Genomic DNA, 13,209 nt, shown 5'->3' with positions numbered 1-13,209 from the left:
CCTTAAGTCCCTGGGGAGGAAGCGTTTTTCTTCTGCATTTCTACCCTCCTGGCCCCGGATGGAGGGTGTTGTGTCCTTTGTTGTGTCTGGACCCAGTGTGACCTTTATTTGTTTCCCTGACTCTCTCCTTTTGCCTCCCTACTGTTTCTTCTCAGAGGCCCCCAAACCCTACCCAGATTTCTCCCCACTCTCCCTAACCCTCTCCTGCTTCCAAGAGTCCTTCCAATCCTCTCCTGGGAAGGTCAAAAAGTTCAGAGGGTCCCTAAATTTTCTCACCCCAGGGTCTGTATCCTTACCCACCTTCTAGCCATATTATCTCTGAAAAGGATCTGTGCTTCCCTTTGGTGTCTTTATTTTTTTCTATTTCTATTTTCAACTCTTGTTAAGGATTAGGAACAATCTTCATGTGCCCTGGAGGTCCTGGCTCCTGGCTGACCCTCTGGACCTCCAGTGTGGACACTTCCCAAGTCAGTGACCTTGACCTGCTCCTCGTCTCCATGGCCTCTATGGGGCATTTGGTGAGGTTAGACCCTTCAGGCTGGACCTCTCCCCAGCACAACTCAGACCACACTTCCCTCCTCTCCACCATCACCACTGCGAACTATAGCGCCCTCCTCACTGTCTGCCTCCTGTCTAGCTCGTCTGCCCACCAGTCCGTTCAGCACCCTGGAGGCAGGGCTTAACCTTCTAAATCTGTATCTGATCAAACCAGGCTCTGCCTAGTGCCTTGCTCTGGAGCTGGGGGCCTGCAGGGCAGAGGCTGAGCCCCTTAACTTCACTTGGCCAGACAAGCAACACACCCTCCTCTGAAACAAGGCTTTATTTTTCTCTACCTGTAGATACCTACAGCCCAGTGGGGTCTGCCCCCAGTGCGTCCTCCCAGCAGACCTTCCCCTCATACCCACAGATGGGGGCTGCCGGCAGCCTTCTCTGCTTCCCCTCAGCTCCCTTGGTGTGGTGGCCTGTGCACTCCTGTCACGACACAGATAATACCTATGTCCTCGTATTTTCTTGGGTTGCTCCTTGGATGATGATAACCTTTGTATTGAGAGCTTGCAGTGAGCCAGACACTGTTTCCAGTACTCTCTCATTTAAACCATGCCACAGCCCTAGTGGGTTTGAGGTAGGTACCTCTTTATCACTTCATGTTGCAAAATTGCAAGGAGTTTGTCACTTGTCTGTTGGCACAAAAATGGGAAGTGGCAGAGGTTTTGTTGACTTGAGGGAATGTGAGGTGACCTGCCCTAGAGCCAAACCATCTGGGTTCGAAGCCCCGCTCTGCCGCTTTGCACCTGTGGGGCCTCGAGCAACCTTCTGCACATCTCTGATTCTCAGATTCCTTTTCCATAAAATTGTAAAGAGAGTAACAGTCGAATGAGAAGCTAGTTACTTCATTTCTCTCTCTCTAAAATGGGGTACTGATGGCCACAGGAGTCATGTGTTAACGCGCTGGGCATGTGTCTTAACCTGACATTGGGTGACTACCACTGTATTCAGAACACTGTGTTGCTGTCTGTTTTCCTGCTGGATGGTGCTCTTCCTGCTGTAAAATGCTTACCACACACGATGCTTACAAGCTTGTGCTGCTGAGCACACTAGTATATGTGGCCACCAGGGAAGGTCTTTCGTGTGCCGCTGGGAGCTCTGCTAGGGCTTCTCGTGAGTCCTCCACAACCCCTGGGAAAAAAAGAGGAAACCGAGCATAGGGACGGGACGGTGACCAGCCACCAGCACACAGGTGGGAGGTGGCACGATCAGATTTGAACCCAGGCCTTCCTGCCTCCGAAGCGTGTGCTCATTGCCGCTGTTCTCTACAGCTTTCACCGAGAAGCTGGATGTACAGCCCAGCAAAGTGCTGGCCAGAGCCAGAGTTCAGTAGATGTATGTGTCTTCTCTGATTTTTTTTCCTTATGGAAATGGTTTTGAAGCCATTTGATGAGAAGAGGTACAAGGAAGCAGGCAATCCAGGCCACAGCTGCCCTGCCCTTTCCCAGGCAAGCTCTTTGCATTTTATTGACTAGGCTTTAGGAGCACAGGTGGCACTGGGCAGCTTTCTTTGCTCCCCCACCACCTCCACCACCCCCCAGCTGCTTTTCCTCTTTTATTTCTCTCATCATGCCCTGACCTTTGTCAGAATGTTATTTTGCATGTTGTCTGTGGAAATTCGCTAAATAGATAACTGTGACCTCAACTCAACTCCCATTAGGATGGACTCATGCTTATGAAATCATGTCATTGAATGGTGGAGCCTCTGAATCTGTCCACACCTGTGCACAGGATGAAAACGGGTTGTCCGGGGCCTCATGGGAAAGGCTGGTGGTCATCAACCCACCACAGACTGGACAATATAGGGCCATTTTGTCTGGTTCGTAGGAACCATGAGGAGCAGTGGAGTCAACCTGGACTTTTAAAATAAAGTGTGTGTGTGTGTGTGTGTGTGTGTGTGTGTGTGTGTTAATGACTAAGATATATGAGCTCACGTTAGAAAACTTAGAAACCTCAGAAAAACACAAAGGAAGAAAAACAATCATTGATTATCTCCTTCCACCCAGAAATAATCACAATTAGACAATCTGATTCCTGTCTTTAAAGTCCCCTGTGTGCCTGTGTATGTGAATTTGTGGTGGGAGTCTTCTCTGCCATTCTGAACCTCGATACAGAGCCTGCTCCTTTCACCAAACAGTGTATCACGACTGTCTTCCCGCCTTAATAAACGATTCCAGAACGTGATTTTTAATGACTGTAATATCGCAAAGAGCTACACAATTTATTTAATTTCTTCTTCTTGAACTGTTTGTTTTTAACATTATCCATATAGCTGCTTTTAACATCTTTGCACATAAATCTTGAAGCATGTCTCTCTCATCACGCCTTAGGCTGTCTTTCTACCAGTGGCAATGGCTCAGGGGACAGGTGGGTTTTTAAGGCTTTGCTAAGCAGAGCCAAACTGCTCTTGCGGAAGAGTTTTGCTTTTTTACAGTCACCCTCGTTTTCCCCCGCCTTGGTGGCACTAGATATTATGTTTCTTTTTCATTTTTGCCAATCTGATAGACAAAAAAGTATCCTATTTTAATTTGCATAATTTAAATAGGGAAGTAGCACTCCTTCGAATGTTTCTTGCTTGTGTAGCTGTATATACATACACATACTGTATAAGCTGTGTAACATCATTGTATGTTATAACATCATTATAACATGTATAATAATGTATGTAATATCTATAACATTTATTTTTGTTATATAACTTATTGCTGTCCTGTGCTCATTTAATCACAAGAGTTTTACGTTTCCATGTCATCGGATCTATCAGTCTTTCAAGAGGTGGTTGATTCATCCACCTTGAATTTGGGTTCTTCAGGCTGAGGGTGAGTTAAATGGGAAACCTGTCTATCCCCTTGTTAACTGAGAATGCACAGGACGTGACGAGGGACAGGACTGGAGTCAGTGAGGAGAAGCCCCCCGTCCAAGTATCCACTCATGGACAAGAAAATGGTATTGATATGAACAGATTTTCCTGATGGATGTTTGTGCTGTAGACACTGATTCTAGCCAACACTCCATTGCAAACCCATTGCGGCTCATCTTGAATGATTATGTTTATGGCTCCTAGAATCGTGTTAGTTTTTCCCCAAAGAAAGACAGAAAAGAATAAAGAGAGGAAATTTAAAAGAACATTTGTAAAGGAATTTACTTAAATTATAAGAGACTGAAAGGCAAGCTTAGTGGGTAATTGAAGAATTGCGTTACAAAGGAATCAATATCTTTCTGGAATTTGCTTTGTCCTCATCTGCGGGTTGCTGAGAGTTGCTTTGCAGAAGGATGGTCCTCCGTCACTGTCGTGCAAATTCCTCTGGCCTTATCTCCAAGGTCAACATTGTTTCCTCTTGTTGATCCTTCGTGTTTTTCCTGTTAGCACAGCTTTGGCTCACAGAGACACTTAGGAGTAAAGATCCTGGGGAGCAGAGGCTTTACCATGTGAGGTCCCTGTTCCGGCCTCTGGGATCCTGGCCCTGCCAGCTGTGGAGCAAACGTTTCCTTCCGTGTGTTCACACTGAGCCTTTGGGAAAGGTCAAACTCATAAAGAAAAGAGAGTGGAAGGAATGAACTTTTGATTTTTAAAAAATCTACTTATCAGGCCCCAAAGGAAGGCAACTTTAAACAGCTTTAAACAAAACTGAAAAGGGGAAAAGAAGATACCGATATTCCCACCTGCCCAACCAGTCGTCATTTCTCTGCCATCTCCCGTGGCCTTCACTTAACCCTATGCATTCACATTCCCTCAGTGGGCTCCTCACCTGCTTCCGTGCTTATGCTGTTGTGGTGTTTCGTGATCCTCTGTTGAGCTGCGTTTCAGGGAAGGGGCCTTGGATGGGCTCACACAGCTGCTCTGCAGTCCAGCTGATATTCCCCGGGGTCTGGCAGCTCAGGGAGGTGAGGTGGCCACAGTAGGCTGTACTTTGGGGTATACCTATCTTACCCCACACCGCTACCCGCTTATGTCAGCATTCCAGAAGAATATAGAGACTAGCAATTTGTAGACTTTTGTTTCATAGGATGTTTATAAATGATGTGTTCTCAGACCAAAGTTAGCAGCAGCAAAAGATTTCTGGGGAGGGGAGGGTGAGAGGCGGAATGAGAAAGCAGAGTTGTTGCCCAGGTGGCTGTGAGAAGGATCTCTGCCTCCAACTCCATTCATTCGTCCACTTGGCAGCTGTTTTATTGGGCATCTCTTTTGTGATTGGTGTGATTTAACACCCTTTTAAAACTGAATGTACTCTATTTACCTATTGTTAATATACTTATAATTAATTTATATTTAAATGGGACTGTGAGCTTCCTAGCAACCCAGGCAAAAAGAGAAATTAATACATTTTTAGATGCTACTATAGAACTCATTGGTACTTCAGGAGCGGTAAAATTCCTCATTGGCATCCAGTGGAAGGCAGTGAATTTCAGGAGGAAGGCTATTTCAATTGCATTTCTTCATTGTCTCTCATTTTATGTGGAGTCATCCATGATCTCTTATCTTTCATATTTTTTGATACATCTGTGACCAAATCAAAAGAATGACCTGCCTTCTCTGTCCATCAAGAAAGATATAAATAAAATAATCACTTGTATAAGTATATTGAGATGTGTTCTTTCAGGAACACGAGAAGCACGTGCAAATAACTTGGAGCACTTGATACTGTAAGAAAGGCTGGTGATGGGCATGAGATGAGGCTGGCCAGGCAGCAGGGCCAGCTGCATACGCCCCTATCAGTAGCAATGGGAGACTTCGGGGCAGGAAAGGGACAGGGTCCACTTGCATTTTAAAAGGACACTTTGGCTGCCCCGCAGAGACTGATTTTGGAGGTTGGGAAGCTGTTTTAGTTCGTGGTCCCTCTAAAAGGTAATTAACACAGATAAAAATATGGTGCGAAGGGAAGGAGCTCTGCAGACAGAGGGCTAATTAGGGCTTTACTTTCCCATGACATTATAATACGCCACTGGGGCAGAGAGTCCACGTCACCAGTTTCTGTCTTCTCTCCAAGTGGGGCTGCATGGGGAGGGTTTTTCTAGCTCAGGAGCTACACCTGGCACCAGCTCAGGGTTCAAGAGTCCATAGGCTCTCGTTTGTGTATAGCCCCACGCTCCCCTCTCCAGTCCCTCTCCTTGTCCTTGTGAGTGCAAGACTTAGGGTTGGCCTTGTGTCATCTGAACCCCCTTGATCCCCTGGTGAGGAAGGAGAGTTTGGAGAGTCCAAGATTCAAATCCAAGCCCTGCTGCTGATTCTCTTTGTGACCTCACATAAGACACTCCGCACCTAGAATCTCTGTCCTTATCTGTGCAATGGGAAGAAGAAATCGTGTGGTCCTCACTGTAATGTTGCTCTTACCAATAATGTTAACCGTCATTTACTGGGTACCTACTATGCGCCAAACCCAGTGCAAGATGCTCTATGTACATTATTGAATCGGTCCTTCTTATTTTGTCTGCATGCCAACCCCCTTATAAGTGTAAGCATCAGTAGCACCATTTAACAGGTGAGAGAGCTGAGGGCCCCCATGACCTAAGTAACTTGTCGAAAGTCTCATAGCTGGGAAGAGGGGGAGCTTTGTTTGGAATAGCTTTCTAGTGAGTAGACCTTTCACTGAAAAGCTCTTAGGGGGTCCTCGCCCTACAACACCTTTACATTTTGGCGCTTTGCTGCACTGTAGTACCCAGATAAAATCAGATGATAGAGCCAAGGCTTGCCTAAGCTGGGACTATTTCTGGAGCCTGTGGAAGAAAGCACATGGGGGTGGATCCCTGCACCAGAGTGGCTTCGCTTTGGGAAGAGATTATTGGAAAGCCCCACCCTGTGCCATCCACAGTTTCTGTAGATGTAGGAATTGAGGCCTTCTCTCGGCCTGGACGGCACCGTGCTGCCCCCTGCACGTGGTTGTGGAAACCACAACATGGAGCAACACGGTTACTTAAAAAACTCGCACTGCCCTGCCTCAGGAATTCCACCTGGCTCTGATCTAGAGAATTAGATGCGCATGTGCTCCAAGATGCAGGTAATAGTAGTATGTTATCGCAGCATTGTTTGTGCTGGCGCAAAAACAAAACAAAACAAACACAAACAAAAACAACAAGGAACAATCTAAATGTCCAGCAGTAGGGGAGTGGGAATTCAGTGGTGGCTCATCTCTGCCAGGAATTGTAACATCATACAGAAAGAAATGAGCTTAATGTCATTGAGCTGGCGAGGAAAGGTCCTCAAAATACATTTTTTTAGCTGGAAAAAAATAGGGCGATGAAAATATTAAACTGAGAAACTGAAGCATGGCCTGGTTAAGTAATTTGCCTAAGGGTACAGGTGGCAGGTGGCAGAGCTGGGACAGAAATCCCTGCAGCCTGGCTCCAGAGCTGTCTCTCTTAACCACTCCCTCTTCCACTTTATCTCCAAATTCCATGCGTGCCTGAGGTGTGTATGTTCACATGAGCATGGGGAAGCATGGGGTGTTGGCCTAGGGCTGCCTGGGCCCTGGTCTGCTCTTTCTGTAACTTCATTTGAATAGATTGCTGGATGCTTCCTGGCATATAGAAAGGTCAGTAAATATCTTGTTGAATGAATTAGTGAAGAAATGAATGAATGGGTGAGAAAGAGCAGGGGGAGTTATATAGAAAACAATATGCAATGTGCCTCAAGGAACTTGAAGTCTTAGAGACAGGATGCACAAAAGTGCTGCAGAGCCTATGGTGTAGATGGCAACAAAGATATAGAAGTGTGCTGGGCGCTCTTGGAGGAGAGTCAGTCACAATCTAGTAAGGCTTCCTGGAGGTGGTGGGAGAGAGGATGACTGTGAGGTTGGGCAGATATGAGGAAGTGTGGATTAAAGAGAAGAAGGGCATTTATGAAGATGAGGAAAGTTGGGAGAGAAGCTAGAGCTGTCCATGTATTACCTGTGTCTACGTGAATTAGAGGTTTAGAGAATCTCTAGAGCTTATGCTTTGGGAGAAGGAGCTGGCAGACTCAGGAAAGGAATTCATATGCATTTAGTACCTACTGTGTGCCAGGTAGTATATAGACAGTTTATGTTATCTTAATTATCCTCATAGCAGTTGCATTAATTTTTTTTTTCAGTTATAGTTGACATACAATATTATATTAGTTTCAGGTATATAACAGCAATCAGATGTTGTATCACTATAAGTCTATATCCATTGGCACCACACATGTTATTACAATATTATTGACTATATTCCCTATGCTATACTTTACAACCCTGTGACCATTTTTATAACTGGCAGTTTGTACTTTTCAATCCCTTTTTCACCCATTTGTATAACCCCCTCCCATCTCGCAACCATCAGTTTGTTCTCTGTTTCTATGAGTTTTTTCTGTATTGCTTTTTGTTTATTTTTTAAAGATTCCACATATAAGTGAAATCATATGGTATTTGTTTTTCTCTGTCTGATATATTTCACTTAGCATAATACCCTTTAGGACCATCCATGTTGTCGCAAACAGCAAGATTTCATTTTTTAGGGCTGAGTAATATTCCACTGTGTGTGTGTGTGTGTGTGTGTGTGTGTGTGTGTGTGTGTGTGTGTGTGGCCACTTTATCCATTCAACTATAGATGGACACCTAGGTTGCTTCCATATCCTGACTATTGTAAATAATGCACAGCAGTTGCATTTTAATTGCAGAAATAGGCATAGAGAGGTTGAGTAATCTGCTCTGTGTCACACAGCAAGTAAGCATCAAAGTCAAAATTGGTGCCCAGGGTGTCTGGACCCAAAGCCCCAGGGAGACAAGGGGAGGTCAGGAAGAGCAGGCGGGCATCATCCTTTCCTCCCTTCCCTATCATCAGCCTGGGTCTCAGAACAGCTCTCCTTCCAGATGTTGGAAACATCTGTTTCCAAGAAGAGAAAAACTTGCTGCCCTAGGTCTGTACCCTGAAATAAGCTGGATGACTCACCATTTAGTGTTTTTACTCAAGATTTTTCCAGAGCATTTCTTGTGCACATGCCCCTCAGGACAATAGTTTGGTAACCTTGCAACCTTGCGGTCCACTCCGCGCTTGCCCTTGGGTGTGTGTTTTTGAACACAGGAGCACATGCCCATCTGAGTGTTAACGCATACCCACTAGTCCCCTCACACTGTGGCCCTCTCCAGTCTGTTTCTCAGTCCTCTGCTAAGCAGAGAATCATGGTAGCCTGGTCTTTGATTTTCAGTGTCAGCTCTGAAGAGCTGAGTGAGGCAGATTTGCCTCCTGAGAGCATTAATCCAAGTAGCAAGTTGTTAAGTTTGAAAACATACACATATAATTTACGTTTGTGTAATCATAACACGCTGCCTGAATAGCCACTGGTGATGGATAGTATCTTAGCCATGCCATCTGCTGGGTCAGATGGAGATTTCTCTGATCTGACTTGGTGGAATGCCCGTAAGTCCCTAGGTCGAGTTTCACCAGTAAACACATGATTGAAGGCACAAGAGCATAGCGCTCTGATGGCCGCTCTGCCTGCAGTGGGTTTTTTCGAGAGCTTATGTTTTTTTCTTTTTAGCCACAGCTCATTGAATTCGTAAGCTGAGAGGCACTGTGCTAAAAGGGCTCTCCTACCTAAAGAAGGAGTGGAATTATGATCTTCATTTTACAGGCAAGAAACAGAAAGGTTCAGTAACTTGCATGAGGTGGCACAGCTAATAAGCAGCGAATTCAGAAGACTGGCTGATTCTGCAGGTTGCCACAGCAGGAGAGGAGTGTGGGTGGCAGAAAGTCACTAACATGCACAGGTGGAGCATGCAGGTTGCTGTAGGGTGGGTGGTTTACCCCGCCCCCCGCCCAAACCCCCATAGGCAGCTGCCTACATAGAGCAGGGCTCCTCGCATAGACCCATTGGAAGGGCGTCTCCCCAGCCCTCAGGTCCTTAAAAGGGTCGTCCACTGCCAATAATGGTGCCGAGCTGGGGTGTGCATCCTGCCACACCTGACGTGCTCCATCTGTCCTTCTGGTGTTTTTTTATACCCTCTTAGTCCCTCCCAACATATATGGAACCTCAGAGCCCCGGGTTCAACATTTGTTTGAAAGACCTTGTAGCAACCCAGCCAGCACAGTTCTGAGTGCTCACTCCTTAAATGGGGGAAACTCAGGTTGGCCTCCTACATGCAGCCCTCAGGCCTGCCTGGAGTCTATCCCTGAACATGCCAGTGGCCTTTATCTCTTTGCTACCATGACCCATGACCACCACATGGGTTGATAAAGCCCTTGCTCCTAAATGCAGCCACAAACCAGAAGATGCTAGAGTTTGACTTGGGGCAGGACCTCAGCAATCAGTGAGTCCAACCTGCTCATTGTCAGTTGGCAAAACCGAGGCCCAGTGAGAGGAGGCTGTAGCCTTAGGTCACCTAGCAAGCCAATGGCACAAGGGAGACAAGCCTGATTGGCTGTCTCTCAGCCAGAGCTCTTCCTGGCTGCCCTACTGCCTGAGGCCGCTTGCTGGGGAGGCTCGCTCTGGTGAGAGAAGCTGCTAGTCCTTCAGAGAAAGGTGCACCTCTAACCGTGAGCAAGGACCACATGGTCCCTGATGGCCTGAGCCTCAGGGATCAAGGCGGCCATGAGAATGGATGTGGAAACCTGGTGGAAGGGTTATCTGGGGAGAATGCATTAGCCAGCTCACTTTAGGAATGACCTCCTCCATTGACTGACATCCTTTAAAACAAGTAAGCCGTTGTTTGTAAATATGGAGACACGGTGATCAGAAGGTATAAACCACCACCTTAGGCCATCCCCCACCTCCTTGCCTTCCCCTTAGGACACATGTTTCAGAGGGATGGAGCCCACTGCGCCAAGACCCTATTCTGAGAGCCTGTCTCAGGAATCTTGTTTTTCTTGTTTTACCAGAAAAACGAAGACAGCAGTGGATGATGATATTCCTTCAACACCCACTGAAAGCCCACATTAATGCTCCCTCCAAAAGTCAGTATCCGAGGTTCTGGAATGGTCGAAGTTTGAGTGACTATCAGATTTTCCAGCCCCCTAGGCTCATGATGGGGAAACTGAGGTGCGGAGGGGAAGGGACTGGCCCAGGGCTGGCCTCCTGTGTCCTTGGCTGTGCCTCTCGTAGCTGTACCCTCTCTGTCCTTCCTATTTCAGGTTTCCAGGGTCCTTTTCTATAAAATACTGGGGCCAGGCAGCGCATGGGTGACTCGGTGACCCGCAGGCTCTCTCCGGCGCCAGTCCTCTGTAGCGTTCTCATCAAAGGAATTAACCTCCTCTTGTTCTCAAGGTTGTTGTCTGCCTATTTATAGAACTGACCGAGAGAATTCCACTTTTGCCAGCAATACCAAATACAAATCACGCTCCACACCTTGGTTTCATTCTCTTTTTTTAACTCCTTGGACATAGCCTTCCTACACCTGGTTTCCCTTCTCAATTTGGACACAGCAGGGAAGCGAGGGGAGAGGGCTCTGCCACTTGCTGAGCTCCTACTGTGGACACAGGCTCTGGTCCTCTCTCACATGGTCTTGTTTAATCCATACAACCTTGAGAAGTGGGTATTGTTCTACTTTCGCATGTGCTGCTTTGAAAGAGGGAGCGGCTGGCCCAAGGACTCTGCACTCACCCAGTGACAGAAGCGACTGACTTACATCCAGTTCTGCCTGAATCCACAATCTTCGTTCTTTCCCCTTGCAGGCCCCTGTCCCTAGTCCTAGCGCAGCCTTCCCGATCAGCTGCATAAGGGGGCTGCACGGTGATGCCTGTGCATGTTGGGGTTTCTTTTTGGGTCACACATTTACTTTCTCACCCAATCGGCTCCACCAGCCTTTTCTGAGGACCTCCTGTGTGCCAGGGGAAGCCTTGTGTCTCTCCAGGCTGTAAGTGCCATGAGGATATGCCCACTTTTTTCTCTGCAGGCCTGGCACACAGTAGGCCCTCAGTCAGCCCTCATCGAAAAACTGATGGGACTCAGACTCACTGTCCCCTGAGAAGCAGAGAAGAGGCCTGCTGTTCCGGAACTCAGTGACCTCGGAGGCTTCTGCTGATGCTCCTTGTGTCCTGAGACCCACTTCCCACTTTGCTCCAGCAGAAGCCCGCTTGGTCTCCAGCTTCCTCCCTCCCATCTCTCAAACTTTAACAGAGATTTTTCTTATTTTCCCAGCTGTTCTATCCGTGGAGTCCCAGGGAATGCTAAAAGAACACTGTAAATCTTCCCCTGCTCATCTTCTCAGAAAGCTTTTTTAAAAGCAGGATTTTGGAGAGCTGCCATCCTCTCATTATCCCTCTGCAGGGGACTAGCATTTAGCTGTGGCATCGAGGGGCCCGTCACCTCCCTGCTCACTCTTCCTCCTCCAGGAGAGGTACCGATGACAGAGTGTCCTTCTCAGGGCCAGCAAGGGCTCCCCACTGTCCTTGAAATCTCCGCCCTTGGCCCCATTGTCTGTCAAGAGGCTTGCGGAGTCAGTAGAATAAAGGATGCTGTGGATTCTGGCAAGCAGGGAGGGACCAGGGAGCTAAGTATTTCCCTCCTCCTTTTCTGGAAGCAATATACTCTCATTCTGGAACATTTGGAAAATATTGAGAAAAAAGAAGAACAAAATAATAATCACCCATAGTCCCGCCACTCAAGAGAAGCACTGTAGACCGCTTGGCACACTGCTCCTCGGTTTTGTTTTGTGGTTTTTTTCCCCTGTGTGATTTTTCTTTTACCATAACTGAGATCACACTGTAAGACATGATTTATATCCTTTTGACCTCACTTAACATTAAAATACATCACATCTCCTTGGCATTACCAACTCTTTGTAATGATTTTAAAATGTGGTTTTAACGGCAGCATAAACTTTCATGTGTGTAGGGACTATCATTTACTCAAATGGTCCCCAGTTGGGGGACATGTTTGCTGTTAACCCTGGTGCTAAATGACTTTCTCCAGGGGGGAAAAATGCTTTATTTCAGTTACAGGTGCATAAGAAAGCAATACGGCCAGTCTCCGCTTCCACTGGGCATACGGTCTGGGCTTACCTTTCCTTGTAGTTGGTCTGTCTCCAGATTAGAAAATATAGAATAAAGATGATATCTACCTTCAACATTAGTTGCTATGGGAAGGGAGCTCCTTACTAGCTGCGTGAAAAGGCAATTTCCCTCCATTTCTTCATCTGAATAATGAGATTTCCTTCCCCACAAGATTGGATTCCATGAGGACTTCAGGCGATAAAGCAGACCAGGGGCAGAAGGTCTGACACACACGGGCCATTCGTAAATGTTAAGCTGTCGTTATCATCAGTATTTTTATCTCTTGACTCTATTGTCTGGTATTTTATTGGGGTTACCAAGACCACCACGATCAGCATATACTTATACTCGTGACTAAGATTTATTACGATGGAAGGATGTGCAGCAGAATGAGCGCGGGGAACAGGTGCGTGGGCAGAGGCTGCCGGAGACCAGGCACGAGCTTCGAGTCCTCTCCCGGTGCCGTCACAACGGATGAGCTCCATGCCCCCAGCACATGGAATCGCTGTCGACCAGGGATCCGCATTAGAGACCCAGCGCCATGGGCTTTTATTGGGGGCTGGTCACATAGGAACCTTCTGCCTGTCCCCACATTCTAGATCTCCAAATAGCCGGGACACAGTGAGCCGCTCTCAGTGAGGGAACGGTGGGAACACTCTGAATGCAAATTCCGAGATGCCAGCCAAGCAGACCTTCCTAAGGATGCAACTCAGGTCTGCC

At 47.0% G+C, this 13,209-nt stretch overlaps 1 protein-coding gene across 5 annotated transcripts in view; it reads left to right on the top strand.

The window, feature by feature from the left end:
* WHRN (whirlin) overlaps positions 1–13,209 on the top strand; it is a 79,783-nt gene that overhangs the window by 9,967 nt on the left and 56,607 nt on the right. The window lies entirely within an intron of this gene.

This window comes from Furipterus horrens, unplaced genomic scaffold (genome assembly GCF_987537825.1).
Source record: "Furipterus horrens unplaced genomic scaffold, mFurHor1.1.pri manual_scaffold_4, whole genome shotgun sequence".
Taxonomy (NCBI): domain Eukaryota; kingdom Metazoa; phylum Chordata; class Mammalia; order Chiroptera; family Furipteridae; genus Furipterus; species Furipterus horrens.
This window is presented reverse-complemented; position numbering and strand designations above follow the sequence as displayed.